This window comes from Vanellus vanellus, assembly GCF_965231255.1.
Source record: "Vanellus vanellus genome assembly, chromosome: 13".
NCBI classification, from domain to species: Eukaryota; Metazoa; Chordata; class Aves; order Charadriiformes; family Charadriidae; genus Vanellus; species Vanellus vanellus.
Window position 1 is genome coordinate 8,740,765 of NC_138918.1, and position 23,887 is coordinate 8,764,651.

The window sequence follows — 23,887 nt, forward strand, 5'->3', positions numbered from 1 at the left end:
CATCATGTTTTAAGTGTAAGGAAAAAAACGTAGCAGACCTGCAGCCTATGCAAAGTTCGTTTTCCCCCCTGAGAACACCCCCAGAAGCTGGGGCTGCCCAGTAACCCGCAGTGCAGCACTGGGAGCTCTCTTTTTTTTCCCCCTTCGGTAGTGCATCAGCGCTTCCCAAAAGTTTTCTTTTCCCCGTGGGCAAGCGGCTTCCCCCGAGATGCTCGGGTGTTTCTTACTCAGGGCTTCCCGTCAGCACTGCTTCCACTTCCCCTGCCTCCCCGCCATGCCTCCCTGGCCCTGCTGGCTCCTGGCCACCGCTGCCCCCCAGCACCTCTTCCCGTTTTGGCCCTTGTCCCCAGCCCTTTCCTACCGATTTCTTTTTCTCCCGCAGCAGCCACCCCCAGCTGCGCTGCTCTTTCCTCACTCCTTTCAGCAGTTTTCTGTTTTCCCTTCTTCAGCAGCTCCTTTCGGAGGAGACCTCTCCATCCACCCTTTGCCCTGGGGGTCCTCTCCCACTCTCCTGCCCCACCAGCCCTGGGGGCTGCCAACCATCCATCAGGCCTCCAAATTTCCAGCTTCTCCCCCACCGATGTCCCCTGGCCTTTAACCACCTCAAACATTCTTCTAACCCCAGCCAGGCTCTGTAACTGGTTCCAGGGCTTTCCAGGCTCTCACGGGTGACTGGAAGGAGGGGACATGGGGAAGGGCACAGGCAGGTGATTTCCAGCTCCAGCTCACCCACTTATTGAAGGATTGTCTCTGCTCTGCTGAGCAGTGGTTTGTTGTTTTTTTTTTTTGCCAGAACTGCAGCCTCCTCAAAGCGAATCTGTTTTTTCAACACTTTCCCTGAAAATAAACATGGGATTGCACTTTTCATTCCAGTTATTTGTTGTTGTTCTTTTAACAGTGGGTTGGAAACAGATTGCGAGAGGAACGCTCATATACTTCAGTGCTGGGAAATGACTCCGCTCGACCACACCATCACCCACTCTGTTACTGGGACCCCGCAGCCAACCACAGCGCATCGCTGGGTGTGAATCATGGGGCCCAGCAGTCGGGTGGGTGACACACGTCCCTCCGCACCACGAGCGCATGGGAGGCGAGCTGGGAGCGTGGGCCATGCCGCAGGTGGCAGCAGACCCGCACATCCTCCACTGATGTGCTCCAAGCCAACTCCTCACAAGACGTGATATCGCTGCTACACCATGCCATGGCCAAGCTCTGGTGACCTTGGATGTCATTTGTCAAACACCAGCCTACGCAGATTTTTCTAAGGAGCTGAACAGCAGGAATTACCAACGAGCAATCACTTGCCAGCTTTTTGCAGCAGAAAACAGTGGAGCAGATGGCCGCAAGACAGGACTTTATTTATCACCTTTTCCTAGAGAAAATATCATCCTGTTGATATGGACTTCAGATGTTGACCTTTGTCTAAGGTTATACCCAGGAATCGCTTCACTTTACTCCTTTGGAGTATGATGTGGGAGCAACTTAAGGCATCAAGGGGCAGGAGCACAGGAGGGGACTCTGCTCAGCCGCAAGGGAGAAGCCCTGCAGGGTTAGGAGCTGGGAAAGTCCTTCTCCCAGAGGATTTGATTGGGATGTTGAGCTCCTCCAACCAGCCCAAAGCCTTGTGCATTCCAGGAGCAGGAGCGCAGGTTGGGAGACTTCACTTGAATGCTTTAATGGAAAGCAGCATTTTTAACGGCGCTGTGCCCCTGCTGCCTCGCTAGTGGGAACAGCCAGCCCTGGCTCACAGACGCAAGTATCCCTACACTGTTGACAGTCTTTTCTCTTGTCCCAAACTCTTCTCAGTGTCCCACAAGGAAAACAAAGCTAAAAGACTGAGATTCTTTTCCCTCCAGTTTGGCAACCTCAATTTTTGCCAAGCTTAAAGAAATTGCTGTGTCTGACACCTGCGCAGGGAAGTGAGGATGTGCTCTCAATGACAACCACCTTTCCAGTCGTGATGTTAACCAGCATCATACAAATATGAAATACGGGCCGGACACCATGGGCCAGATACCTTGGCTCCTCCGAGACAGTGCAGAGAAGACATCCAGCTGAGACCTTTGCGCAAAGGGAATTTGCCTCCACAACAATGATAATTGCTCTTCGATGGACTTATGTAATTATGAGACTTTTGAATCTGGTCTTGTTTACACCCAGTGCAAATCAGGAAGAAAAAAATTCATCACATGTGGCAGCGTGTACTTAATCACTTATAATTCTGGACTAGCTATTTCCTTGCTTTACTCTGTTTTTGTTTTCTTTTCTTAAATAAACCTGCCATAAGAATGAAAGAAAGGAAAATACAAAACAGGGCAGAAGTGGCTTTTAGGAGCTCACTGGGACCTGAATGACTTTCTTAAGGGTTAGATTTCCTGCCTTAACAAAAGCCAGGAAATACAAAATTAACCCCTTCCTCCAAAACAATCCGTGTTTGCACTCAGGGCCACAATGTCATTGTAAGGGTAATAATAGAAACAGGAGCATGAAGCGTGGGGGTGGGAGGTGATGCTTTGATTTGAGCAGATGGGACCCACTGCCAGCATTTGGCCCCCTTTGTCCCCTGGGCTTTAACAGTTCCCATGTTGCTCTGCCAAAATACGTACAGGTCCATAATGACATGAGAACCTCAGGAGTGTGAGCCCTCAATCGTGGCATTAGCGACTTCTTGGGAAAATGACTTCACTGCAATCTTATCATGTCACCGCTGAGCGTGGTGTCTTTGTCTCAGTGGGACCAGAGAGATCTGGCTGGCTTCCCCCAGAGGCTGCGGGTCTCCCAGTGCAACCTGGTTGATGTTTATCTTGAAGGGTAATAGAGGGCTGCAGACAGCTTCTGCATTGACTGACACCAGTGCCAATTTGTTAGCAACTTGGTGACAAGTATAGATAACCCCTGGCCTGGAACTGGCCCATTGCACAAACCGGTTACCCAGTAATACTGGTTATTCAGGCTTTTTAACCAGTCACTCATGGCCAAAATCAGCCCTGAACCGTTCCAGCAAAGCCAGAATTACAGCACCATTGGACCCGACCTGAGCCTGAGTCTCACTGGCCTCCGTGCAAGTTTTGCCTGAATAAAGATATGAAGGATCAAGCCTCAACACTTGAGACAGAGAACAAAAATGCATGTGGGAACACTTGGAAACCTTGCTGGATGCATTTCTTCGGCATGTGTAACATTTTCTCCGAATTCAGTTTCACAACCCAGCATTTCCTTTTGTAAATATTTGGACAGATTTTACAGAAACACAGATTCACAAGAAACAGAAGGAAAAAGAAAGAAAAGATGGGGGGAAAGAGAGAAAGAGAAAGAAGGAAAGATGGAAAGAAGAAAAGAGAAAGAAGGAAAGAGAGAAAGAAAAGGAAAAAGAAAGGAAAAGAGAGAGAAAGGAAGGAAGGAGACCAAAAAGGATTCAGCGATGAAAGGCTACAATAAACAGAATATGAACAATATAGAATTACTTATGAGTCATACTACAATGAAAACATTACTTTTTACACATTTAAATCCTGAGATTTAACCCTTTTGCAAGGGTTTGGCTGAGCTCAGACAGCCTCAGATTTTTCATGTTGGAGGTGATGAAGCGGGGGAACGAGGAGACAGAAGGGTCAGCGCAGACAGCGTGAAAGCCAGCTCTGGGCTGGGGTCCCACTCCTGCAGAGGCAGGCTGGAACGCCTGGTATGGCCTTATTTCTGCGTGCCACGTCCGATGTGTAGCTATTTCTTGCTGAGTGGAAAATGGTGTAGCGGCTCGGGTATTTCGACCGAGGACACATCCTGGATACAGAGGTGTATATATACAGAGGAATAAGGAAAGCCCCTTTCTCCCGGCCCTGCCTAGGGAAATCTCAGCTCACTGCCTGTCCTGGACTGCTCGCTGCCTCCTGCTCCCGGGCTGCGGGCAGAGGTGGGGGGACAGCAGGCGCTGGCAGCGGTGGGTACCGTTCCTGCACACGCGTGGACCATAATGGTCACTCCCTGGACTCCCGGCGCCTCACCGTCAGCCTTTCTCTGCTGTATTTTTGATGCAGAGCCACCAGCTCCCTGTCGCTCCATGATGCCGCGGGCAGCACGCCACGCGCTGCCAGCCCCAAAATGTGATAGCCCCCGGAGCCAGCCCCGCGCTGCAGCTGGGGACTTGCTGGGGACAGCTCTGCATCTGCGGCTCAGTTACACCACCCGAGGCGCCCGGACAGCCCGCCTGGCACCATATGACCCCGTGCATGTGTGTGTGCCTGTCACAGGGCCCGACATATGGCATCCCACGGCCTGAAACCCAAGACGTTTGAGAAGTCTGCAGCGCGGACGGTCCCCCCCCGCCGTAATTTTGCAAGTGGCTCCACGTCTGCTTGAGCAGCTAATGCAAGTCAGGAGTTCTGCTTTCTCTTCCAGTGACTCACCGAGCTGCCTCGGGCAAGTTGCTTAGTGCTGCGTTTTAACATGATTACAAGCATTAGACAGCCAGTCTGGGATACCATGGATTTGATATTCAAAATCATTAAATACCTGCCTCCAAAGGAAAATCTCTGGGAATTAGTGCCACTGATACAGTTCACAGCACTGGGATCAGCTTAGTAGGGCAAATGGTTTAGGCAATTTAATCTTACGTTTAATTGCCTCTATTAATCTGCTCTGAATCATGCCATGCACTAGGCATATGGGTATTTATTCAATAAAATCACTGTATTTGTAAAGTTCTCATCTTTCAAGATGAAAAGTATTAGATATATAACAAAATATACTTATGGGAAATTATTCTTCCTACTGCTTGAATGTGTATTTTCTCAACAACATCCTCTAATGGCTAGTATGGTAAGGCAAGGCTTCCGTGGGAGGAGGGAGAATTTGAATAGAAAACAAATGACGTACCTCGCACCAAGAAGCAGGGAGAGGCGTGCTCTCCCATCCAGAAATATGAGAGCCGGGTTTATTGCTAGTCATGTGATGCCAGTGTTTTGTGGGCGCGGTGACTATGTATGAGCTTCGCATTCCCCGAATCATCCACTCTCATAAAGACTGAGATAAGAGCTGCTGAGGCCCTGCCATTTGCCGGTTGTTCTTCTGTTCTTCTTATCTATGGTATCTTTCCTGGGAGATGAAGGCTTCATAAATGTACGTGGCACGCAGCAACCAACAGAAGGGCAGAGGGGCCTGGGATTACTCTGGCTTGTGCCCATCAGGATGGAGCAGGGCTGGGGGGGATACAGCGGGAGTTCTGGCATCTTGCTACCTGTCCTGGAGGGAGCACAAACCTGTTCTCCATTAGCTATGGCTACAGCTCTTCCCGACAGCTCGTGGGTGCGAGGGTCTGTAAAGCCAGTGCAACCAGCTGCCGTGGGATTTCCCCAGCGCAAAGACCCTGCCTGGGAAAGAGTCTCATGCTCAGAGTCCCTGCGCATGCTAACTGCTCCCAACTCAAGAATAACTTTGGGTGGATGTAGGCAGCTTGGGATAATTTAGGACTGTCAGGGCTGAAAGCTGCAGAGGTGATGGAAAGGTACTTCTGCCTCCTGAAGCCCTGTGCTAAGTGCAGGAATCAAGGACCCAGAAGTCAGGTGTGTACTCACGCCGCTCATCCGCACCATTTCCACCATCCTCCGGGCCTAAATTTGTCTCACCATCTAATGGTGTTGAAAGGGGTTATTTGCTGAGGGGACGGAAGGGGAGGATGTAACAGCAAAAGCAACGGTAAATTGTCTGAAATAATGCAAGGTTTCTGTGATCAAAAGCCCCGATTCCCTCATCTTGGGCTATGAGTAACTCAGTGTGGAGACCCAAGAGTGACACTTTGTAAGAGGATGTAAAAATATAAAGAAACTTATAAGGGAAGCAAAGCACAAAGAAATCCCAGTGGTTATTACATTGCACACGCTCCATCTGAGTCCCTTTGTTATTCATGTACCTTTTTTCTGTGCTTTCTTAGTGAGGTGTTCATACCCAAACTTTATATTTAATTTGTAACTGTTCAAAAATACCCCCATATCGGTAAATACAGAACTGCTTATTCATTTTCTGCTGTGCAGTTTGTTAAAATATTTGCAATATGACATGATTCTCTCATGTGATAGAGTGAGGTGATGTTTGTGTGTAATAGCGGTTAGTGAAAACACAGTATTAGTCATAGGAGAGAATAACACTTGACTGTTCTGAATACGAAAACCTTTAGGCTGTGGAAAAAGCCAAACTTTGGCCCACGGTGTTGTTTTCAGAAGTATATGAGAACATACGGGGCAGAGTGACTCACAGTGTAGTGTCCTCTGAGCGTCACCTCGAGTGGGACAGGGCACGATATCCAGGAGAGGGATCTAACGACCCATTTCTTTGTCTGTGAATTGCCTTGTCACGGCCACCCGTGACTTGCCCACGTTGCTCGTGCCCCATTTGACTTGATAAAACTCAGCGTTGAGCTGATCTCATTGCCTTGCTCTGAAACCTTCAGGTGAGTCTAGCGAGCGTTTGTGCTGTCCTTCTCCGAAACTCCAGACAAACCGTTTCTTGATGGGGATGAATGAGGAGTGAAGTCATACAGCAGCTTTGGCTCAAACGAATTTGCCCAAACATGGGACATTTCTCCCGGGGGTGGCCACACGCGTGGCCAGACACTGCGGCTCTTGGAGCCCGTCGCAAGCTGTGATTTCACCTCGGCCGCCGCACAAAATGCTGAGCTCTGTTTAGATAGAGGCCCAGCCAAAGGGACGCTCGCATGAATACACTTCTTAGAGAATATTTTTTTTTTACAGCTGCTGTGGTGTAAAAAACTCCCTTCCCAATAAAGGCAGAAGGCATCCCATAAGAGCAGCAGGCTGAGGGGAGCCCTAACATGGAAGGGATTGAAAGTTGGGGGAGACTTCCCTTCGAGCGTGGCAGCTCCTGGATGGCACAAGCAGCCAGACAGCCCCACGACGGTGACAGCTTCGTGTGGACGGGGACTGCGCCGAGCCCCGAGCCGGGGCCGCAGCCGGGGAGCACGGCGTCTGGTGAGGGGCTGCGCTGGCAGCGATAGAGGGAAGGCAGAGATGCTCTCTGATTTTAAAACTGACCTAATTACCCCAAGGTTATGCTGAGAAGCACGGTTTCTCAGACGGAAAGTGGGGACAAGAGTCCAGGTGTTTTCCCAGGGCCTGCCATAAAGATTTCCTTATGTTCTTGTATATCTTATGGCCATCTCTGAGTACAGAAAGGTCTTGCATGTAATGAGGTAAATCAATAACTAACCCCACCCCCCCAATTAATTGGTTGAGCCAGTCACAACCATAATCAGGCTTCAGAGAAAACAAATGAGAACTGAATAACTAAATAAAATAAGGGACTTCTTTTAAACAAGCAAAAATTAAGGTCATTATACTGGAGTTATATTTGAACACAACCCCTCACTTGAACACCCAGAATTTCGAAACCATGTGAAATGTGAGCAAGGGGCTGAATTTCGCAGTTTGGGCTCTGATCAATTTAATAATTCAAGGGTTTTTTTCGTCTCTTTTTCCTGTCTGTACAGTTCAGGTTTAGTTCACATGCCAGGTCCACCAGTGGAGTATGTCACATCAATCAGCAATCACTTTGCTTTCCTCAGCGCTCTTTTTTTTTTTTCTTGAAAAAGAGGAACAAGAAGTGAAATTAGCTAGAAGAATCGGGCACATTCTCAAACAGTAAATACAAGAGGAGCATGAATCATTCTCTTATAGAAATGACGAGAAAGGATGGAAAAGGTAGCGGTTTGGGAGAAGCAAGTTATGTTCTACATGGCTGATTCAGCTCTCTGGACCGAAAATGAATCATCAGAATATTTAAATCGTATTACCAGTATTAACACACACAAAACCCCCAAGCTCAGGAGGCCTTTGTTATGAAACAAATTTGATAACGGGTAACAAAAGAACAAAGGGACAGCTTTCTAAAAACCCTGTGCTCGCTCAGCTCTGTCGCGTGTCCCAGCCTGCAGAACCCTCAGAGAACTGGAGTTTGCTGCAGTTGCGATGGCAGTGCCTCAGCCGCAGCAGAGCACCGCGGAGCCTTACCGCCCCAAATCCTTTGGAAACCAAATCACAGACTGTCCTTTACCTTTTAGAGCTTTTACGCTTCAGCAGTGACATGAAGTTTTTAAAACAAAGGAATTACCCACCGGAGAGTACACGTCAAAGGGTTCCTCACTCCTGAGCAGAATACCGTTAGGTGATGATACAGGCTTCACGCTGGAGAGCCGAGTAGGAGGTTTGACACTGGAAGCATGGCTTTTCTTACCTAATTGTACCTGAGCCCAAGTTACAGCACTAATGAAGCTGTAACACATCAGATTTCAGGCAGACTCTAGCTGGAGATAGCAGAAAGGTTAAAGGATGGTTTAAAATCCCCTTATTTTCCTTCCACCATGCTGGCTCAGCTTAGTTGAGCTGGGACAAGAAAAGGACCCATGTGTCCGGGGATGTTTTCCTTCGCATAGGAAAGGCAGTCACCACCAGGATATAGCACAGCAGAGGCAGCAAAGCAAACCACGGGACACTTTTACGTGATGAGTTGCAAAGGCTTTGTAGTGAAGTATCTTGTTCCTATAAAGTACATCTGTATATTCTGTACAAGTTTGTCATATTAATAACTCTCAATACCAAAAGAAATGTGTCTGTTCAATAGCTCGAATCCTCAGAGGGACCAACATGAGGTAGAAATCCATCTCCATCTAATTTTTTGCTGGTTTTCAGTCTAAATCTTCTAGCTTCCTTCTCAAATCTCCAATTTAGTCTTTCAGCACTAAGGAATGAAAGCTTTCATTCTCCGCTAGCATGCAAGAATCATAATGACGATTAGCCAAAATCCTGACAAGCTATTTTTAACAAAAGCTTTTTAATAAAAGAATGTATATTCCTGAAGTAAACATGGACAGGAAAGGCAGAAAGGGAGAGTGACAGGCAGGGAGAGAAACGCTTCTTTGCAAAGAAGTCTTTGAAACATCTGGAATGTTGCAGCGAAAGGTTATTTACCAGGAACGTCAGCCAGTCCCAGCGCAGATGGTTCCCATTAGTGTAAGATCAAGAGACCAGCAAGGCTAAAAATATGTGTTTGCTTTTTTAGAAACTGGACTTGGTTTTATGTACTTTAAAAATAATAATCACTCTTACGCAATTTCTGTAACTTAGAAATATTTTCTTGGAATATTGTTTGGCATGCCGGTTGGGTTGCAGGCTCTGTGCCATTGCTATTACTCACACCCTTTCCCTCTGAGGACTTTGTGATGTATCTTTTACTTAGAAATAGGAGGATGGCACATTACGCTGAAACCGATGACTTTTGTTTATAAAGTGTCAGTGACAAAATATCTGAATTACTGCTGTGGGCCAGTCTTTTGCCTGGTATAAACACGTGCAGCTCTCCTGTAGTCCATCAGAGTACTGTACAGAGCCACCGTGGGACTGCGGGGACCACAGAGCCACTTCCCCAGCAGCAGACCACCAGCACCAAGCAGTGCACCTGGGGAAGGCTGGCAGCGGAGCGCTCGTAGCCCTCCTGGTGAATCTATTTGGGACTAGCGGGTTAGAGTCAATGGAAAAACATTGATTTACACCAGGCAGGAGTCTGGCTCAGAGAGAAGGAGAGCAGGCAAGTACATGAACAGATCCTCGTCTCAGTAACTCTAAGTGGAGATGAGAGGTTCTGATTTCTGCCGGCATTGCTTACCAGGCACATGGTCATCTACCCAGAAATACACCAGCCTTGGAGGCATTTGGGACTTAAATAAGAAAAGCAGATCTAGCATTACCCGTCATAACACATTTTATGTTACAAGCCCTGATGGTCAGCCAGTGGTCTCCAGCTCTGTCCAGAGCACAGGGAGAGAAAAATGTCGTTCCATAAGGAAAGGTTCAAAGGTTCTGATTGGCATCTAGAGGTTTCAGCTTCAATTCAGGCTTTGAAACCAAGTCTGTCTTCTCCTTGTTAGGGTAAAGGTGGCACCTGGCGTCTCTGCACCTAATGCATGGTATGGCAAGAAGCGTGGCTCAGGGATAGATGGTAGAGGCGCTGTGAACCACAATAATAATGCAAGAAGTACAAGCAGAGAAACGTTGCCTTGACTGCACCCATTTGAAGGCCCCATGCACCTTCCTCACTGCTGGCTTAGCCCTGCTATTGAGGGCATGCAGCTCACTGAAGAAACGTGTCCATGGTCTGCCAAGCAAGCGGAGGTGGACTCCAGGTTCACTCCTCGCCCTCCTCTCTCCCCCTCACGCCTCTGTGCTGAATGCATATGGAATCGAGGTGCTTGAATCTATAGGCAATGGAGCTGGAAAAGCCCAATCAACACTGCAGCCCCCTAAGCTGTGAACAGCAGCAATACACAATTTGGGGTTTGATCGGAATTCCTCCTCTCTGTAGAAGCCCAGAGTGGGTACATTCAAGACAACAGTAGCTGCTACGAGTTTCCTAACTGCTGACTTCCCCCTAGGGTGGAAATCAAAGGAAAATCTTTCCAGGCAACCATGAAAGGGAAATGTGGATGTGGTCTAATGAACAATTCTTAACTAAAAGATTTGAGCTCTCAGTGAAAATACTGAAGAAAATTGTTCACATCTTTTCTATGGACCCCAAGTGAAAACCAGGTTTTGGAAGAATGCATTTGATAAAATGGTTCCCACTGTCATTGGTCTTCCAGCGGTAAGCAATCCTAAGCAGAAGAAAGCAACAGGAATGAGTTCAGCTTACTGGAACTTCTTACTAAAGCCAACATTTTTCAGTTGGGAAAGAGAATCCGGGAGGGCACCTGAGCACCCAACACCAGCAGAGCCTGACCACCATCCCCAGCTTTTCCGCCTGCATTGTGTCCTGTCCACCACTGGCAGCGGACCCACAGGAGCCCAGACACCTCGAATGTGAGCTGATGGCTCAGAAACCTTCTCCAATAAATCAGCGACTTTCAGAGTCTGCAGACTGTGGGCAGCTCACAAAGCATCACCTGTTGATGGCATTTTTGCCTGAGTTAGGGTATCGCCAGGGACCCGTACAAACACATGAGCCAGTAAAACACGGTCATTGCCCAAAGACCTTGACTCTTAAGCCGGGGTACAGTAAGGTAGTGTGACAATCAGCAAGAAAGCTAATCAGATGGTTAGATGAGTGCACTCTGACAGTTAGTTTTGAATCATTTCCTTTTTTTTCATTTGTTTTTTACAGTCAGTACTGACAGAACAAATGTTTCAAGGGGGAAATATCTGATCAGTATTTCTCTCATTGAAACTTAAATATGTGGAAGACGATTTCTCAGAGAGGCCAGCTGCTACGGGAGATACTGTTCAGATCTTTCCTCCCAGAGAGGTGATCTACAAAAAGCAGTTTGTGGGTCTTTATTAGTCTTTTTTTCTGAGCAGGATAGTAGAAAAAGCACCTACTGGTGTCTTTCTGTCAGTGAAGAAACCTGGCTCAAGTAGGCTGCAGAGAGCAGGGAACTCTTGTCTCCCTAAGAAAAACCAGAGGCAGCCTCAGCAGGCAGAGCAGGGGAAAACTGCCACTGCCCACGCCGAACCTCCTGTACAGAGAGAGCACTCGAGCGCATAGGGATGATTTGTGGCACCTACCGACAGCAGCGAATTCACCACAGGAAAAGAACAGAAGCAGATGCAAAAAACCTGAAAGTCAGAGCTAGCAGGAGAGTGGTGCAGAATGAGTAAATAAACCCCCAAAGTATCCAGTGACAAATTCCAAGTCCTCTCATACACAGAGCTATTTCTTTTTGAACCCAACACTAACCATTTCTTGAAATAACATCAGCCCTCAGCCCCCGTCCAGGACTATGCACCCTTCAGCAGGGCTGTCAGCTTGGCAAGTGGGCGACCTTCTGTGTAATGTATAATTCAAGTATCCAATACACAAATGATTGCAGCAGAGTCAGAGAACATGCAAATTATGTCCCACATCCTGCTGTTAGTCATCCTCTTGGGGGAACTCACCCCTACAAAGCCAGTATCCCAGAACATACTGTATGTTTGCTAATCCTCACTTTCTAAATGTTTCAACAGTAGCAGCAATCTCACAGCTCTTCTTTTGAAAATGACTGTAACCTAAACCTGCTGGAGTAAAATACTCAGTTCTTTCCCTAAAAATAGCAAATGAGTTATCCGTATTTCACTTTACTGCTGCATAACAATTAGAGGTATTACTTTAAAACATGATAGCAAATTACATAGAATCGTTCATCAAAGGGGATCAAGGCACTTTGCATATTAATTAAATCTCAAAATAAGACTCTGAGCTAAGCTTTATTACAGGAGATAGTGAGTCCTAGGGATTCATACGGGTGGCAGGAAATCAGGACACCTGGTGATTTGCTGCCTGTGACTTGCTACATAACCTTGCACAAGCCCTTCAGATTCTTTGTGCCTCAGTTTCCCCATCTGTAGGAGAAGGATAGTTATATTTAACTTCAGTTTCAAAGGCTGAAAAAAAAAAATCCTCTGGTAAAAGCGATGCCTGATGTTTTATGTGGCAATTACAGTGCCAGGGCATTACAACATAGGTAGACAGAGAGAGAAGCTGACAGACGTATCAGCGGAGTCCTAAAGCTGCTCTGCCTGCCAGGCAATGTCCCACTGCGGGAGAGGGCTGCCGTAGCGGTGCCCACGAGAACTCCTCCCCCATCCTCTTTCAGATGCCCCTGAAGGCAGACCAGGGGGCTCTGCCCCAGGCCACCTAAGCAGCACTCACTGTCACAGACTTTCATTGTGACTTTCTAAGATATCATCTACTGTTTCTATTTGACAGTTCAATGCAGTCTAAGGATGAGACTGTCAAGGTTTTCGGGGGCTATCAACAGGAATTAGGTGAAAAAGCTCCTTTAAAATTTCACTTGAGAGTGATCTACCGATCCAGGCTTCATGCATGCTGCCATGCTAGTGCTCTGTGTGCTGGAGAAACCTTCTTCCCCTCTAGGAGAGACCGGAGGGGCAATTCCTGCTCGTTTCTTAGTGTAGCTGGGACAAAGCGATTCATGGAGAATGGATCTAGAATCAATCTCTAGCATTAATGCCATGAAAAGTCATCCCATTTTACAACACTGATTAACAGCGGCTTATGAAAAAAAGAATCAATAATAAGTACCTTGAACAAAGGTTATTTTCGTTTGTACATTATTTAAACAAGTCATGTAGAATGATAAATGCACCTATGACCAAACCTGAACAGCTCGATGTCACGAGACCAATGATAACATTGTGAGAATCAGCAACAGAAAATCAGCCCAAGAGTCAGAGAGGATGGGCCAAGCAGCACTCTTTTCTTCATTATCAAACATGTGAAGAAAAAACCAAAACAAACATTCAGTCCAACCTCAGGTGAGTACATGATTAGACAGAAGTAAGCAGAAGTATATTCTATTCCCAAACTGGAGAAAATACCAACTTCCGCTTGCTTTTTAGCCGATGAAGAAATATTTTTGAGTGATACCTGAGTGACCTGACATGTGTTGAATTTTGCTTGCTCTCACACACCAGTGTTCTAGGTCCATGTGTTAGGGGAAGGTCTGTCCTGCTATTGCCAAAGTCTGTTTATCTTGTCTAATGACTTACTGGAATGAACTTGGTGTCCCCTGCAACAGCGAAGAAGGTATTCCTGTAGACGTGACAGCACACTGGGATGCTTTTGGTTCTCTTAGAAACCAGAGTGGCCCATATAACACCTGGGAGGAAGGGGAGAGCAGATGGTCCCATTTTCCTGGGGAGACACGAAGCCAGTGGGAGCTGAACGACTGCGGAGGAGAGCAGCGGTCTGGGGTGAAACCAGCCTTTTTGCAACCAAACCAGTGCTCCCCCTCTGCCCAGGGCTGCCCTTCCTCTTTTCTACCTGAAGCAGCGTGGCGTTGCCAGCAACACGGCCAACAGAAAAGCCACAAACGTCGCTGCGGCCTTGCTTATGGTACATTTGGCAATTGGCAGAAAGCCACCTCGCCGGAGAATGGTTGTGGACAGTCTGGGGCAGGCGCTTTCTGCAATCCTCATGAAGAATCCCGTGGTCACGTGCTCTTGTGGAGTCCCAGTCCCTACCGAAAGCAAAGGAAGTCTATTCAGTGACCCCATCCATTACTAGCGTGATGTGACAGGGACCTCTCCCCCTCTTGTCTCATCCTCATGCTAACAAGGCTCAGCGTGACGGGCAGAAGTAAAAGCCTCCAGGCTTCTGGGTTGCCACTGCCACCACTGTCAGCACTTGACAGAGCTGTTCTGAGATTTGGCTTGCTAATGTCTGAGAAGTTGAGATGAGAACGATTATGGAAATCAGAGACAGAAGTCTGGGACAAATGCTCCTGGATTGCTTCTTATGGTGCATGTTCTCATCTGCAGTCCTTTGTAATTGCAAAAAATGGTGCCTTGCAGATACCTTGAAGAGACTGGAGACAGACATATGCATCTCATCATCAGGAAGTCTGTCTTGATAGTCAGCCAAGATCCAAGGGGAGCATGTATTATTTATTATTATCATCATCACCGCCACTAACCTCATTTCCCTAGAGATTTGACTCCAGTATAAATGCACGAAGCCATATCCTGGGGTTGTTACTCCATTTTTGTTAACCATACTGTCATACGACCCCCTCAGTCTTCTCTGGGAACTTTCTGCAGAAGGAATGGGTTACACACTGACAAAAGTCCTCTGCACATTGCTCTATCTTTTTTATTGCAAGCTGCACTTGAAAGCCGTATGATAAGAAAGCAAAAAACTGAATGTACTGCAAAATGTCTGCAGAGACTGACTGACTACCTGGCTCCCTGCAGACATCAGCTTCATTGGAGAAAAGCAGAAAATCAATAGCAACACGGAAAAAATGTTGATTTGTGCCAACACTGAATTACGAACCCCGAGCTTTTTGCATATTGCATGTGCAGGAACATGATGTCAACACCACTGTGCCGCAACAGGAAGCAAAAGATAAGACTTGGTGAACCATCAGCTCTTCCTGAGCACTGGCCCATCACTATGTTTTTGTTTATGTTATGTTTTACGAAGTAGGGATTACCAATACAAATAATCTTTTTGGCAACTTTAGCCTTTCTTTTATTTCACAAACTCTCTGAAGCTATCCCCAATACGTCTTTTATTTCTAAATACTTGCCTAATTTTTAGCAAGAGGCATGTATACAAACGCTACACCATCTGGGTTTGTGGTGTGCAGTCACAACGTAGAAATTCTGTCCCTTGACTGGATGACAAAGAGAAATAAATCAGAAAATGAAAAATGATGTGCTAGTCACAATTAGTAGGCAATTCAGAATGTATTTCTGGAGAAGTTATTTGTCCTAAAGATTCGTACACCTTCTTCATAACTGTCAGATGACTATGCAAATATTAGCAGTGACATGACAACAAATGACATTCATTACCCCGCGTATGGAAATGAAGCAAAATCTAAATTTACGAACTCTTCATTTTCATTATTCATCTAAGACTAATCACAAACACTGGGAAATATCACCGTAAAATCCAGCGAGTGCTTGTTTTTTCCTTTTTTTCTAAACCAAAAATCAGGGGGCTGTTTCCTTATTCTGACAGCATACCAAATTTAGCACACACCGCTCGTGGTATTTTCTCATCCGTGGCAGATGAACTGAAAAGTCTGAGTTTCTGGGGCACTGATGCTTGACAGCACAGAGAGAGATGCCCCGTTAGGAGCATGGCGAGATCCTCTGCGCTGCTCACAGAAAGGAACAGAAGCCGGCACAATGGAGCCACTGATTAAGGAGAACAATCATGGAGGATTTCCTATTATGCCAAGCTTCAGAGGGAAACAGTAAGCAATGTAAAGGAAATGAGTGCATTTGCTCAAAATGAAAAGGTCAGCCAGCCGCAAATTTTCAGCTTTGATATACACGTAACATTTTAACTCCCATTTTTATCACAAATTATAGCTTCCCGAGGTCTTCAGGAAGTTGACAGAGAGATTGTAAGGTTATTGGGTGGTGTGAGAACGGAACTAGCTATGATTTACAAACTTGCCATTGCAGCATATCCACTTTTGTGTAATGAAGAACAAAGGAACCACCCTAACAGCATCCCCTTTGCATCTTCATCATACAGTTTTAAATAAGAAGCTCCTGTCAGTATCAGCGAGATTCAGACCTCCCCCCTCAAAATACCCCGCAAAGCTAGTTTAACAGAATACGACGTGGATAGGCGAAAGCTGGTACCCTCCTGTCAATTGCAGACTATGTTGCCACTCTACACAGATTCTGCCAGATGCTCCTTCACATCGACATCACTTGAAGTTAAATAGCAGTGATTGTAAATACAGCAAAATCTTTGATACAAAATATTGCTGCGTTGGAAAAAAAAGAACGTACAGGCTTCCTGGGTTCCATCTGCAATACTTCCATTGCCTCCCTGTCACAACTTAATCTCCCCCAACCTTAATTCCCTTGTTTATAAAATAGAAATAATAGCATTTAGCTTTCTCTCACAGGCCATCGTGAGAACTGGTGAATCCTCACTGCGTGTCTCAAAGATCACCAAATTGGCATTGCCCGAAGAAAAGGGATATTTCTATTAATGCAATAGTACCAATGGGATTCATATTATTTCAGTTATGTCCCAGCCTCCTCAGCTTTCACAGAGCTCTGAAAAAGAACTGTAAACTATTTGTGTTGGGTGAAAACAGATGCTGAACATGTCATGATGCAGGTGTGAAGAGAGTTTTGTGGGGTTTTAGCTAGGGAAGCACACAGCACACAAAGAGTGAAACCATGGCACTACCGAAGCTAATGGGAATACTCACAGCATATAATACAAAACAGCTCCTTGTACAGCATCTATTGTATCTCACAGAGCCTCACTGAGACATAACTAAAATACCAAATCAAAAAGACTTCCAAACACTACCTCGGGACTAGACTGGTAGGACAAAATTTCAGTCTATGGTACTTGAATGTATAACGAAAAATCCATTAGTGACTCACTTTTTCTAAGGATAGAAGGCAGCATACCTTATGAGTCAGCTTTCTGCTGAGAAAAAAGTCCTACCTTCAATGGACTGGGAGATACACCATTGAAAAGAGCATAATTATCAGCCATTACATTGTGGGACAGAGTGGAGAACAAGCGATGAAAAGAGCAAAAAAATGAAGGACCTAGCTCATGGAGGAACTCTTAGCATCATAAGACTGACCTTTAAACTCAGTGGGAAATGAGAGTTGAATCAATTCATCACCTGCCTGGGAAGTTTACTGCAGACTTCTCATTAATTCTGTAGCTGCAATACTAACAAGAGCAGGGTTAAAATAGGTAGGATTGGTTGTCACAGATTTTGAAACAATTATAAAATAAAACAAGGAGACAAAGGTCAAAAACTAAATGTACTGAGCATTATCAAATTAGGATGACTGTAATGGATGAGAAAAATTTTGTATAGCGTTTCAGTCAGATAACATCTACAGATAAAAGAACAGAATCATGTATAAGAAGAAACATGCTGAATACTGAGAAAAAGTGATACGGGCTCTGAAACTTCCCTCAAATGAGGGAAGTTACTTGCATCTGTCTGAACAGAATTACAAAGAGTAAATAAAGGGAGCCATTCTTCTGTGAGCTCTGGGCTAGCAAGGTAGATTTTTTTTCATCTCTCATTTCAGCTCCTAAGTCTTTATTCGAGCAAAACTCCCACTGGAGTCAATTAAATCTGCCTTCTGATTCTGAACAACATATCAAATGCAAGAGAAATCCTTTCTAGTTTGTTGACTTTTTCATACCTTTCGGCTCTCTGCAGTCATCTGCAGCAGTCGGACTATGCTATATCTGCTAGCAATATACTTACCCATGAATTGCCGCACCCTAGAAATAAGACAGCTAAGGAGGTCAACATTTTGGAGGTTGGCATTCTTCTCTCTCGTATTAGTTTTACACTAGATTAATTCCATTGTCTTCAGTAAACTTCAGCATGATTTTTGTGTGGGTGAGTCAGAGAATTTGGCCCTCCACCTGGAATAATATTATCCGTGGCTTTGGACAGACACAATTCAACTGCACTGCTTTTTCACGCCTCCACTCCTCCTCATTGCTCTCGCCTAGGATACGCTGCCTACTCGAGGCCATTAGGAGAGGGCACGCAGAATTATGCCACTTAGCAGCAAGACTTTTTCTCGTGCTTTGGATAAGCTAAATGAGCTTATTAGCTATGTCGCAGATGACCCATAAATCTTACTAAAACTGATTGATTCCCAGGGAGAGAATGCTTCGCCTAAATTCACTGCTTCCCCCTTCTCTGGCTCCCCCTCAGAATTTACAGTCAGTGGCAAGAGGCTCAATCACTTTTGCAATTGACAGCACGAGGCAACAGCAAACTTTCTCCAGGCATTGCTGCTGGGAAGGAATCTTCAGTTCCAGGGGTTCCACATTCAGATTCACTACCAGTTTTGACCTCTTGCCCTCTCTGGGGGAACCACACCTCTCTTACCCCATTCCCCTGCCCTGCCTCAAAGACAGAGGGGACGTGGGAACACAGCGTCACTGACGTGAACTTTACGTGGCCTCATTGGTACAACAGGACGCAACAGAAGAGGTTCCTCATTTACATACAGCTCCAGTCATGACTCATCTCCATCTTCTACGGCTCCAACTTGTCACTCTGACGAGTCTCCGGACGGCAAGTCAACGTACTGTACCGTTCGTCAGTCATGTGCTATGCTCTCAAACGTCGGGCTGGCTGTTTCAGCGCCTGCAGTGGGGAAATAGAAAAATGTAAAATGTGCACATAAAATTTCCCTGCCGTGTGGGAAAGTTGTGTGTCTTACTTCTCGTGCAGCGGAAGAGATCTGTTCATTAACTGTTAACCCATATTATCACAAGCCAACATCTCAGCAATAAGCCTTTGCTAGCTAGAGTCGAATGTCCATCAGCCATCCATCACATCTCTGTCCTCCTGGAGAAAAGTCTTACATTAATTAACATAATGACTTACCTAATTTCCCGTGCAGAAAACTAAGGCCAGAGGGCTCCCCTGCTCAGAACTGTTTAGAAAACTGGCTGCAGAGCTGGGAAGAGAACTGAGGGATGTTGTCCTGTACCATAAACCAGTGGTTACCCAATCGAGAACATCCTTCTCCCTGTCGGCACAAAAGGCCAACACATCTACAACAGTGGGGCTAGATAAATATCTGCTGTAACTCCCTGAAGACAAGAACGGTTTCCATCTTTTCAAGCTTTTAAGTTTTAGACTTAAGGAGTTAATCTCTCTGGATTCCCCATGTTCTCCATGGAATGAGGTTACTGCTCTGAATTGCCTCTGGAGGAGAACTTTCCTTGCACATAGGCTTGAGAGGGGATCTAGGAAAATTAGTTTCATTAGGCTAATGTTAGCCTTTGCAAGTGCCCTTGTAATGAATTTTTCATCTTTCTGACGCGGTTCACACTATTGTCGTTAGCAAAAAACATGCACTGATATGGAAAAAGGGCAGCAGGGAAATTCCATTGATAAAAGTAGAATTGGAAACTTCTCTCTTTTTTTGCATAGGTTGTTCCCATGATGATTTCAGGGAAGAGAGTGCATGAGTAAGAAGATGAGGAAGGGGCAGGGAAACACCAAATACTTTGAGTGTACACCCTCAAAGACTGGATAAAATTTGAAAATAGTTACCGTAGAATGGAAACATTTGGGAGAGAGAATGGAAGAAAGTGAAACACAAATGATGAGAGACTCATGTTTCAGTGCTGGAAAAATCATGATGAACAGGATAGTCATCTTTGTTTATGTGTTTGTTATACCCATACCACGAAGCCAACCAAAAAGGAAGGGGCTAAATATTGTACTGTTGAAGCTAACCTAATACACCAAGGTTTACTACCTTGGGCTCAATACTGTGATAACCAAAACTTGAATATAGATTTCAGAGTCAGCACAAGCCAAAGAATTGCGCTGGACATTATCATTTTGGCAACTGATGTTGCAGAATGATAAAATACGAACTTTGGGAGAACCGAATATGGATGTTTTCTAGGCCTTGTTACTCATAGAATCTCATCAAATGCCTGTAGATTGCACATCAGGAGATCACAATCTGCCCATGTCTGACATACTCCCTTTAGTAGCCTCTGACACCAGAGGTGAAAGGGTACAGACATCTTACTTTACACTATAGGATGCAGCAGAGCCAAACTACATTAACATATGGCAGCTAAGATTAATGTTTGGAAGTAGCCCAGTCTCTGAGTCAGACTGATCCTTTCCGTTCATAAACTTTGAAGTGCCAGGAAAAAAGTAAAAAAGTCCAATTAAAATAAACCCTGGCTAACTCCACTGCAGGCTTATCATCACGGCATGAGGAAGGCAGTATTTTCCTCTTTCTTCTGCGAGAACCTTGAGCAAGAAACCATGAAGTGGCCTCACAGGAAACAGGGTGAAAGGGGTCTTCTTCAGCGAGGGTGAAGTCTGGAGACTGCTGGGCCTGGCACCCTCTAAAGGCAGGGGGAGTTTTCTATAAGTGTTTATCTGTTGCTTTGTTCAAGTCACTTTGATTTAGTGATTTGTGATTATGCACACCATCATTTGAAAGGGACCTTTCACTTGGGCTTTGTTTCTGATGAATCAGCTCCCCAGATACATCTCCTCTTAGCTTCTGCTATAGGCTGAAACTTCTTGTCCTCACCTCTAAGCTCCTGCATAAGTCTGCCCACTTATCTGCTCTCATTTCTTCCCAATTCCCTTCTGTTGGATATTCACCTCTCAAGAAGTTTGTCTCTTCATTCTTTCATATCTTTCCATGATTCTTTGTGTGCTCTGTGTATTTACAGCACTCTCTCTTTCCATCTCCATCTCATATATGCTAGAGCCAACGCTTCGAGATAATCAGCAGTTTGGAGTCTCTGTTTGGCCAAATGGCAGATTGCTGAAGTCAGCAACAAGGACAGATGCTAGCTCGGATTGCAAGTCATCTGAAGTTGACCACACAAAATTAACCCTTGTCCAAATCAGAGGCCAGATACTGAAAAATCATACCCTAACAATGACACTTCAGAAATGCTGAGTCCACGAGCTCCAGGTGAAACCAACACAAGGCCAGAGACAACGACCTCCAGCTTCATTTGTTAGAGGGCTAATAAAACCTCTTTATAAAAGATTTTCTCTAATCACACCCTGACTTCTGCAACAGATTCTTCAGCACTGAGAAAGCCTCCCCAGTCTGCTGGCCATCACAGAACTGCCAAGTGAGAATGATGAAAACACAAGTGTCATTTGCAGAAGAGGCAGCCTGCTAGCAAATCACAGAAGCAGCAATTAAAAATTCATATCCTTACTATGAAAAAGATGAAAAAAGACTATGTATCTCTTGTCTGAAATGTCCCCCTGGGCTTACTCGGCTCCCTGAACACTACACAATATCTAGAGGAAACCACTGAGAAAGCTGATAAGGCAGCCCAGACGAGCATGCCAAAAGTAAGGCGGTGAAGTGCTATTCAACATCTCACGCACACGGCCGGTTCCAACGGGTCAAATGATGGGTGAGAACCTGCTAAGCTGCAGTAGCATGACTGGCTGCCCAGAGTGCTGCAGTAGGAGTTGGCAAGTCTTCCAACAAAGCTTCCAGCGCCTTCTTTGAAAAATTCCTCCTTGTCAAGGTTTTGGTTTGGCTAATTTGTTTACTGCCTGAGGGCCTTTGCGATGACCCAGTGCTATTGAATCCCCACATACCCATTCTGTTGAAAAATGCTGATTTCCATGTATTGCTGGCCACAGGATAGCATTCCCTCCTGCTAGACAGAGACCGGAGCACAGCTTGACCTTGCATTTGGATGTCTGAGCTGGCTTCCATGGCTCATACCTAGGAAGAAGCCACCCATTCTGAGAAGGTCATCCTTGATGCAGCAAACCAGGCATCCCCAGCCCCTGCTGAGCTTTTGCACCGGCTCCTCACTGAGAGCACGCTAGTGCAAGGTCTCTGGGAGAGATCCAAAACAGCAATCAGGCACCAAAGTGCAACTTCTGCAGACTGCTGGCGCCTGTGCTGGTGAGAGCAACCCGGGAAAGCTCTGCCTGCCCTCCCCAGCGACGTCAGATGCTGTAAGCGCCTACAGTTTCTGGTGAAAGCTTCTTCAGGCGCCAAAAGGTCTGGCGCCTTTTTGTGCCCAGCAGCCCCCGCTGCTCTGGGTGGGCTGAATTGTCTCAGCTACTTCTTGCCTACGTCCATCCAGAAATCAGGTGGGGGTTTTGCCGGTAAGGTCTTAAGGACCCAATTTCCTAGGCATGCTGTGACTGAGTAGGACTCAAAGCACAGAGCAGAAGGGAACTCTCAGGAGTGCTTATGTGCTTACAGGTATTTAACATCGGGATGTCACGGGTCCCTTCACCAGTATCCCAGTCCCAATATGGCCACTGTTTCCCAGCTAAGAGCCCTAACCAGGCATCCTATTCTAACACAAGAAATTTTACGCTCCTGGTTCCACCGTGGCTCAGCTCTCAGAAGCTGGGCAGAGCACGCTTTCCTCCTTTCCCCTGAACGTCCTCAAGTTTCTCACAGCACTCCCTGTTCAAAGGTCCAGAACCGCCTCCCAGGGCAGTACTCTTCAGTGCTTGGTATTTAAAGTAGAGGGGGTGGCTCATCTCCCAGGCATATTTTCACTAAGACTGATTCAGGTGTTCATGCCAAATATGTTACTTAGACCCATAAGCAAACACTTTTTGGTCCTGTATCAGTTTCACAGTGAGATATTCAGATGTTCCCTTCTCTGAAATATTTCCTACCTCATGACGTAAGCATCTCACCACTTGGTGCACCAGCTAAGGGCACACCAAGTCCTTAGGATCCTAACTATTCCTCTCCAGCGTACAGGGAATTTAGGCATTTAACTCGCTACAGAGCATTCCCCCTTTGAGAACCAGGTGAAAATCCTCAACTCTTCTTTGCTGCTAATCCCAGATCTCTTTGAGATGTGGCCCTTTGCTTTAGTGTTCAAAGTCCTCTATTACAGGGCTTCACTCTAGTTAACTGTTAACTTGCATCTCCCTTTGGCCATGAACTTTTATGTGTTTGCAGTCTCCTGAACTACACTAAACACAAACCGATATAGGGATGCTGTGAAAGCATGAGGTAAGCCTGTGACAGGAGCTGAAAATTCTTTCTGGAGTTCATTTCCACAGTGAAAAAAGAAACCAAATACGAGAATGTTCTGCTCGCTGTGACTTTCCCATAGTAAATTCCTGGCACCCAAAAGCAAAGCAAACAAGCAAACAAAGAGAAACCATATTAAAAACGGGGTAAATTTTCTAGGGACTTTAAGAGCAGTAGATTTCCCTTAGCATTGCCCAACGATGTGCTTGCCCACTGTCACAGGACAAGGAAGAGGCCACGTGGCTGCACAGACCCCCTTCTCCATACTCAATCATACACACAGCAGCAGCCCCACCATCTATCAGATAATCAGTTTATTTCTTCTGTATATTGAGCAGGAAGAAGAGAGGTGGTTGTTATGTCTTCTTAAGGAAAAAGCTCAGATAATAGAGAAGGATCTTATGTAGTAAGTTGAGTAGATACTAATTACTGTCCATTTAAAGTCCAGTCTCACAATAATAGACAGACAGCGTAACATATATGATAATGGTAAACACATCCTACTCTGCAACAAGACTTAAAGGTTGCTTTTTTGTTCTGTGGTATTTGGAAAGTACTGCCAACATGTAGCTTACTAAAATCCTAAGAGGAAGGGCTGAGCTTTCATTACTGATTATACTTAGCACAGCACTTGTATTTGAATTCTTCACCTACATGCGCATCCTGTTCCTTCAGAAAGATTTCCGCCTATGCTGTTATTTATATTTTTAAATGCTTTATAACATTTTTCTCTTCATTCTCTCAAATGTTTTTTCCTTTTCCTGAACGGCAGTTGTGTTTAATGCTTCATGCAGGCAGCGACACACCCAGCAGAATACAAC